Below are 8,840 nucleotides of genomic sequence, written 5' to 3' on the forward strand. Positions count from 1 at the left end.
AGGAGTTAATCCACCATGTTGACCTCCAGAACTTACAACTTTTAAACTAATAATATAAATTCATTATTAACTTTGTGCTCTTTTAAATTGCTTTAAGCAGTTTTGCACTTTTTGAAAGCTGAGGTGCCTGTCAAGACTTACTGGGGATCAGAAGAAGAATCCTGATATTGGCTCTCCTGGAACTGATGGAAAGGAGAACACAAATTTCTCTCACCTGCAGCTGAAGCACAGGCTTGCTCCTCCCATCCATTTCCTTTTCCCCAGACAAGTTAATACAGGTTGATACTATCTCTTGCTGGATTCTGCCACAATTGCTAACTTTAGAAATCTCTGTCAACATCAACTGAGGTCTCAATGATTTTACTTCATGGCAGACTTAGAAGCCTTGTTTTTTTCCCTATCTAATGAGATGAGAGACCTGGTAGGTAAGAAGTGGGGCAGTTCAGCAGGCTTGCTTGGAAAGAAGAATGGACAAATGCCAGCTGAGGAAAGACAGCTTCATTTCCAAGAAAATGTATTAAACCGGCATTTGTAAGTGTAAAGTCAGCACAACAACTCAAGATCAGATTGGTTGCAGTAACCTGACCACAGCTGTGAGTAAATTCACAGTGATGAGCTGCAATGAGCTAATAACCTCTAAATCCCTGTAGTCTCTGAATTGTCATAAGCTTGCACAAAAACAATTCAATGTATTTAAAAAAAAAAAAAATGTGATAAAGAACTTGGCAAGCACAGCACAGGTTGCCAATGAGAAGGTGGTAAAAAGTCAGTCAGCCTCTCAGCCTGTGCTGGGATGCTACCTGGAGCTATGTTTGCCATAGATATCCTAATTAAGAGAGAACTTAGTTTTAAAAATATGTAGAGTTCTGATGTTGTAAGTATGTAATCTTAATTGACCTTGTCATAACAGGACGATGAAATGAGGAGAAACAGAAAAGGAAACCAGTTCATTTACAATGTTGCCTCCATCCTTCCATGAAAGTTAAGTCAACCCAGTCAACACATTAACTTCTCTGCTTCTTGCTGAACTTCTTGAATCATCTTTGACAGCTTCACCTTTCATCACAGAGCTGTCATTTGGATTGCTCAAGCTGATCAAAACTGCTTGAGGGAATCTTTCTCCTTTTCACCTTGCCAACAGAACAAGTGGGAATGTGAAGTCTGAATAAACTCCAGTGTCATACCTTCAGAATAACATGGGTCACCTGAGACCTGTGCAGTGTTTCTGTCAGTGTTTTAGTCTTGTGGCAGTGAGATTGTATTCAGCTTTGTATCTACTTATTTCTATGTCTGCAAAATCCCCTTACCTCCACTGCACAACAAAGGCTTTGATTAGAACAGAAACTCCTTTTTGACACAGACTGCCACAAAGAGTCAAAGAATTTGGCAGAGTTTTGCGACATATGCTCTCAATGCCCTGCAATATTTAGACCTGCAGCAGTATCATTTGCTTTAGGAAAATGTTCTTTCACAATTTTTTTTGGAATTAGATCTTCAGAGGACCATAGTGACATCTGGAGTTCATGCACTGCACATTTCTAAGTAGAAGGGCAAGACTGTTGTTTTTACACTCTTCCACTTCTGCCAGATATGACTCAGTCTTGTTCTATTCTAAGTAGTCAGTGTCAACAAATTATACTTGCTTTAACTATAGAAAATATGAGTAATTTAAAAGGAGAAGGAGAAGGAGAAGGAGAAGGAGAACAAAGGAACAAGAACAAGAGATATTGAGCAACCACTGTAAGTAAAACAAATAAGAAAATAACATGAACCATGTTGGACCTTTAGTTTCATAAAATACCTAAACGACCTTAAAAGAAGAGAAAACATTAAAAAATGTCATTAACTTTCAATCCAGAATTAGTCTCCCAGGGTCCTTCTTTGCTTTTAAAATTGGAACTTCAAATTTTAAGCTGTCTATGACCTTTCCATGTGTATTTTTTTATATATACTACATTGCTATGTAGTAGAATTGTACTGCTTTCCAAATAGAGCAGTAAAATACATTAAAATGCACTCAGAAAGGGGCAGAGTTATAGCTAAGTTTGTATACAGAACTTTGGGGGTTTTATATTTTTGTGCTTATAGATAAACATGTTGTTACAAATGAAGGCTTTCTGAAGAATGCATTACACAGGAGGAGCAAAAATTCTTTTTGTTTATATGAACAATGCTTGCTCAGTTCTTTTGTTCTAACTTCTGCCTCTGCTATATACAAACAATTAACACTTAGCTGAAGTGAGCTTGCAGGAAAATTCACTGGAGTGGAGAAGCAGGATGTACGTTCTTGTTTTGGCTCCCTCTCCTGTATCTCATTTTCAACCACGACATTGAGAACAGTCAAGGGCCTATACTTCCTAATTTGTCAAGTGAAAGAATCTCATATTTCTGGGACAAGACACTCAAATGCTCATGCATAAAAGAAATAAATACTATCATCTTTTTCCCGTGACCCTTAAGAGACTTGCGTTAATACAGTTCAGGCAATCTAGCAGGATCAGCACTGGAACAACATGTATTTTTGCAAATTTGGATTAAGATACATTGGCAGAACTCCACAGCAATGCAGATATGCTCATTGCTATCTAAAATCTTACCATGTTCATCTAGAGCACCATTCCTTTTCAAAGTTGCCATTTGTATGAAATTATATATATTATTAAGTCCTCTTGGGAATCATTTTACAGATATTAGCTACTCACTGAAACAGAATTATTCAAAAGAAACAGGTAGGCTTCATGTTTTGACTCTGTTTCCAGAGTCAAAAAAAAAAGGTTGGTCTTTGTTGCATAATCTCTCTCTACAGGTAAGTCTCCGAGATTCTTCCCTCATAGCACCAAAGCAATGAAATATCAAGTAACACCATCTCTCACCTAATGTAACACCATCTCTCACCTAATGTAAAAAGAGATAGCACAGGAATAAGCCTGAATACATAAAAAAGTTTGTAATCCGTTCCTTTAGATCTAAAAAGCTTTGGATCAATTTAAAAATTAAATCCCAACTGGCTTCATTGGCCCTGTCATTATTGATTTTTCTAAGGAATAGATAACACAAGACTGTACTTCAGTGATAACATTCTTTCAAATGCATTTGCAGATGAGCAGCACTTCCCCATCAGTGTTTCTGCAGAAGAGATGTCTTACACACACACAGAGAAACCTCTCTATGCTCAAAGAGTTCAGAAATACTGCTTTCAGCATATAAGACAGTTACTGGATGGAAATGTTTTATTCCTGATAATTGCATGACGGAATCAGAGGCTCAACATGAGCCTCTCCCGTTGGTATTTTGAATCATCAATTGGGTATGTAAAGTTAACACTCAAATTGAAAGTTCAAGTCTGTAAGAAGAGATCCAAAGTGTTTTTCCTTTTGACAGCTGTTGTTCAGATGTTTGGATGGCTATTCTGATGTTCAAATAAAGCTTTTCAGTTATGAGAGTGCTTATTGTAACATAGTATGAGTTATAGCAATATAGTCTTAACTCCTCCAGAAGGAGCAAGCTGCTACATGAGACACAATCATTTGGCTAGCTACAGCTGAAATAATTTTGTATCTTGTAGAACTGGCAAAAAAACTAGCAAGTGCATTTGGAGAAAATAGTATTAACATTTAGCCCACACAAAATATAAACTTTTATTTAAAGATAAAATCTTTTGAAAACAAATAAAACAATTCCTTCCTTTCTCATTCTTTTTTAAACTTTTATTTTCACTTCTTTAAGCTTTGTAAAAGCAAGTTTGAAGCTGAAATTATAGTGGAAATTATATTAAACAACCACCTTTTATCCCTTTTCAAGAAAGCCTTTTGCAGAACTGTTCTGTACTTCTGAAGCAAAATAATTTTGTAGAAGTGTGTTCATTTCAATGGCATTCAAATTCTGAAGCCAAAGTGTTTCTGTTCATTTTGGAGGGGTGAAGGAAATGACAGGCAGAGTGTGGGACCATAAGCCCAAAACCGTAAGCATTCTCTTTAAAAATAATCAAAGAAAAGTGGATAGGGGAAGGGGAAAAGTGTTAAAGAGGAAAGAATAAAGGGAAAAAGGGAAAAGGGGAAAGGGGAAAGGGGAAAAGAGAAAGTGGAAAGTTTATAAAGTCTTGTGTCCTGGGAGTCTCTCTGAAGGTGCCACTTCAACAGACAGCTGTGCCTGCACTGGCCTTGCCACCCTGTTTAGATAGCGTGCACGTCTGTGTAATTCCTGTCCACCCCCTCCAACCACTTTCACTGACTGTTATGCCCCTGTTGCCTTAATCCCATACTTTGTCTGTTATTTCTCAGACAGACTATGTAATTGAATCTTTCCTTCTTCACCCTTAAACCAATCCATCTACTTCTTAATACAATGTTGGTTTTCTCTGTTTGGAAATGATTCCAATGTATTAGATTCCCTGCTAATTAAGAGCTCAGAGAATACTTACAAGGTTGGTAAATCCTGAAAATCTTCTTTCTAAAGCAAGAAGGCAACACCATGAACAAAAATATGAACCTTAGAGGAGAAAAAGAGCTTCTGAGCAAGTCTGTGTAAAATAATGACATTGCTTTAAATTCAGTGTGAGCCTGCCCCATACATAGTAGCACAAGAGGCTGGCAGAGACAGAAGAAAGGGGTGTATTGTTTTCTCTAGTCATGAAAGTTTTCTGATTACTATATGAAATGTATTAAAACCTTAAGTCCCAGTTATTCCTACTCCTACATTGGTTCATCGGTGGTTAAGTTTCGTGTGTGAGGTGTCCAAGGCCAGGCTGGATGGGCCCCTGGCCAACCTGATCTAGTGGGTGGCATCCCTGACTATGGCAGGGGGGTTGAAACTAGGTGATCTTTAAGGTTCCTTCCATCCCAAGCCATCCTATGACTCTGTGATAATACATAAAGCAGGAAGGTGAAGACTGCAATAAGAGCATTTACTGAAGTATCTTTATTACAATCTTAATCCTGATCCCACTTTCCAGGCCAACTAGCCCAGTGGCACCAGATGGATAAAGAGGAGCCCTGGGAGGACAGCCTTCAGCTCAGTGCTGTTGAGCTCCTTGCTTGTCTATAACTGGGCAAAATGACTTTCCACATGACTCATCATTAAGAAATAAGGCAGTACATCTCATGTCCCTTCTCTGACACATGCAGAGAATGCAAGAATATGGATGCTTGATTGGAACGAGACAAAAGTCAATCGGAGTTTTTTTTCTTTTTTTTCTTGGAGTTGTGTGGGTGCCTTCATCTCCCCTATGGCCAGGCTACAAAGGAGGAGAAAAATCCTGCTTCATATGCAATTGACCTCCAAGTTCTTGAACTGGAATATGCAGAATAACACATAATATGTGGCACATCCCTTGGCATTATTCAAGTAATCTGCCTCTTCATCTCTCCATTCATTTGAAAAGGCCATTGCACTCCCAAGAAATCTGTTGTTAGATTAACATAAGTGCTTTCAGATATTTTATGTCTAATGGTGTTCTACAGCTGAGAATGTCTTCAGAAAATTCCTACCCTGCATTAACTGCATTTCCACTCACTTTTAGCTTGAGAAGTGAATCTGAGGCATAATGGCTATTTTCATTGATTCTCTTTTTAGTCCATTTGGGGAAAAATGAAAAAATAAATAAATAAATTTAAAAAGAAAAAAAAAAAAAAAAAGAATATTTAACACTGTAGTTAGAGTTTTAAAGAAATAGACATAAGGAGGAAGAATATCCCCAGAGTCCACAGAAATGACTGACTTTTATTTTGTAGCCAAACTATTGGCTATCTAATGGTGTATGTAGCATGAAGATCAGCATAATTCCATTCACATCAGTTAATCAAGCCCTTTAAAATTCTCCCTGTCTTTCATCTTACCTGGAAGAAAACAAGAAAAAAAGAACCATCAGAGGACATCTGGAACATGGATCTTCCTTCCAAACATCCCTGCCTGCTGCATAAAAAATTATGTTTTTATAGATTTGCCAATCAATTTTTTAGCCAGATTGTATTGCACCACCCCTCATGGCTCTATCCTGTGTCAAAGCAAAAATATGCAAGGTGTTGGTAGGTCCTAAACCCCATGCAATCCCTGCTGTGCACACAGACTGCATCGGGGAGTTCAAACCTAGTTTATGAGGAGCCATTTTAAAAAAATAAAATAAAAATAAAAATAAAAATAAAAATAAAAATAAAAATAAAAATAAAAATAAAAATAAAAATAAAAAAAACTAAGTAAATAGAAACTTGCACTGTAAAAACACTAGCCAGTGCTTTTACAAGATATCTGTTTTAAAATAATTTGTAACCAGCTAGATTATGGGGCTACTAAAAAGATATCTGGCTACAAAATACATTAGTTTTAAACATTAATTTCTACTCAAGCCAAGTAAAATGCAAAACAGACACTTGAAAACTTCAGAACTTCTCTAGAAGCCACAATTCATCATTAGTACTTATCCCAAAGAAGTTACCCATTATAACCAGGAACTGTTCTATTATTGAAATTTTACAGTGTTATTTATACAGTTTACCATCCTGATGGCTGAATGAATGTCTATTCCAATGACAGTGTCCCCTTTTTCTTGAGGGAATTCAAAAATGAACATGGGCAGGCATGAATTTGTGGTGATTTGTATTATTCCCATGCATGTTACCTCCTCTAAAGTTTTTAATTCATCACTACATATACTAAATATTTTGGAGGCAGCAAAAACACACAAGTAACCAAAGCTCTGAATGATTGGAGATGCAATTAGCAGAATTAATACAAAACTAAATAAGGTTAATCATGGCTGATTCAAATAAGATTAAATAATTCCAGGAAACTAATTAATGAATGAAAAGTGTCATGCCACTGCTAGAAAATTATTTTTAACATAAAACACAGAGAAAATGATCCAGCTCAACATTTCAGTCAGAGTACATCCACCTCTTGCAATGGGCCATGGTGCAGACATCTCTGAAGCAGTCCTAAACACACTAGTGCCAAGACTGTGGGAAGCACAACAGGCCTTGACATTGCTGTCAGCCACTGGCTGGTACAATTAGCCCAAACACAACACCATGTTGAGGTGGCTAGATTGCCTGGGAGCCTCAATTCAATCTTTTTGACGTATTTGTTTTGTTCCCCAGAGATATTGGTCTAGTCATGGGATCTGTAGCACCTTCCTGTTGCATCCAGAGTCACCAAGTGTAATAACAGTCCTACAACTTCGGGAAGAGAGTTTGCACTTGTAAAGAGCTTGTTCTTATGTATTTGCTTGACTTGGAGACTAAATCAAGAGTGCTGCAATAAAGTTAATGAACAGCAAGTGCCAGCCAGCTACAGAGCTTTTCAAAGGAAACCCTGCAAACTAAAAAAGATGCCCTCAAACCATCTGACTGCAGAGAGACTAAGGGGATTTTAGACCAGATGGCTACATATACAGTGAGTAATCAAAGACAGCAACCTTAGTAAAACTAAGGCATTTTTAAAAGCTTTACTTGTTTTCATCCATCTCTGATTTTCTTTTTTTTCCCACAGGAGGAACTCATTTTAAATTTAGTCTGTTTCTGCAGTGCAGAGGAATGTGTTGCTGCAGGAAGCACAAGCAATGCTTACCACTGGCTGCTGTGGAAGTCTGTATTTACTTAAGGAAAAAGTTCTTATCCTAATACTACTAGACTGAAGCAATAGATTGGTGAAAGTGCAAAACTGGAAAGCTGCAAAAAAAATTAAAAAAATAATAAAAAAATAGTAGTGCCTCATCTGCAGCACAAGCGATACAAAACAGAGGCAGAGGGTCACTGACAGTTTGTCAGCAATAGACCTAATGCCCCTAACAAATTGAGAGCCAAATCTGCCTAGCAGAAAAATATAAAGGATTTTGAAGTGATTCTAGAAGAAAAATCCCTCCTCTTGGTTTTACAATTGCCACAAGTTTGGACAGAATATTACATTAAAATTACAGATCTCATTAGCTAACCTCCTATTTCTATGTGTTTGTACATTTCAAGAAAAATAAATGGCTTTTCCTATTCTAGCTTCCTTTTTAAGGAGAATTTTCTAACTCCCTCAGAAAATAACAGGGGAAAATTAACACAAGCTTCTCTCCCATTTGTCTTTGTCTTGGTTTTGTTTTTGCCAAGGCACTTGCATAACAAATAATGTTTTTAGACTATTAAAGTAAAACAACCATGGGAAAATACAGAAAACCCTCAAACACAACTTTTAAAGTATGCTTCCCCCATGGCCTGGCTTAATAGAAAAGCAATGGCAGTTTAAGAAAGCATTACCTGATGTATCAGCCAAGACTGTTGTAAATATACAAGTCAGCAGTAACTAATATGAAACTCTTAAGGCCTGAAATCCTATTGACTATAGTTATTCCAGTTAATTAATAAAGAAAATGGGTTGTATTTGGTCTGTTATCAGAAGACAATGCTAAACAGTACAGGCATTTCAAAGGACTCAGGATGCATTAGGCAGGCAAAGTTTGCAAAGTGCTCTTAAACAATTTGAGAAATCCTCCAGACGTTATTGTGTCCTGCAAGTCATTGTGTTGCACTCCCTGTCATCAACCCATGCTTAAGCAGTGTATTGATTTATTCAAGCTCCATTCATTGCAGTGATCATAGCTGCAGCTTCAGACTTTCTTATGTTGTAAAGAGGTGCAGGACCTGTTACAAACATGCCACTCAATGACCATCAGCCAGAGCCCAGTAATGAGAAAAAAGGGGAATATACTCAGACTTTTTTATTGAGATAACAACCTCAGCAGCAAACATGGCACTGGTATCAAAGTGTTTTCTCCTGAGCCCTCATTGTGTCTGGGCTCCAGGAGTGAAGAGAAGAGGCAGGGCTGGAAACCTGCTTTTTCTGCTACCAACAGACAACAGGAA

The 8,840-nt window shown here is 37.4% G+C and overlaps 1 long non-coding RNA gene across 1 annotated transcript; it reads left to right on the forward strand.

Moving 5' to 3' along the window:
* Nucleotides 1-1,567: 1,567 nt before the first annotated feature.
* LOC311430776 lies at nucleotides 1,568-7,981 on the forward strand. Its single transcript, XR_014689025.1, has 3 exons — nucleotides 1,568-1,744; nucleotides 7,180-7,386; nucleotides 7,483-7,981. It is a non-coding gene; the product is annotated as an uncharacterized lncRNA (long non-coding RNA).
* Nucleotides 7,982-8,840: the final 859 nt, after the last annotated feature.

This window comes from Aythya ferina (genome assembly GCF_964211825.1).
Source record: "Aythya ferina genome assembly, chromosome: 2".
Lineage (NCBI taxonomy): Eukaryota > Metazoa > Chordata > Aves > Anseriformes > Anatidae > Aythya > Aythya ferina.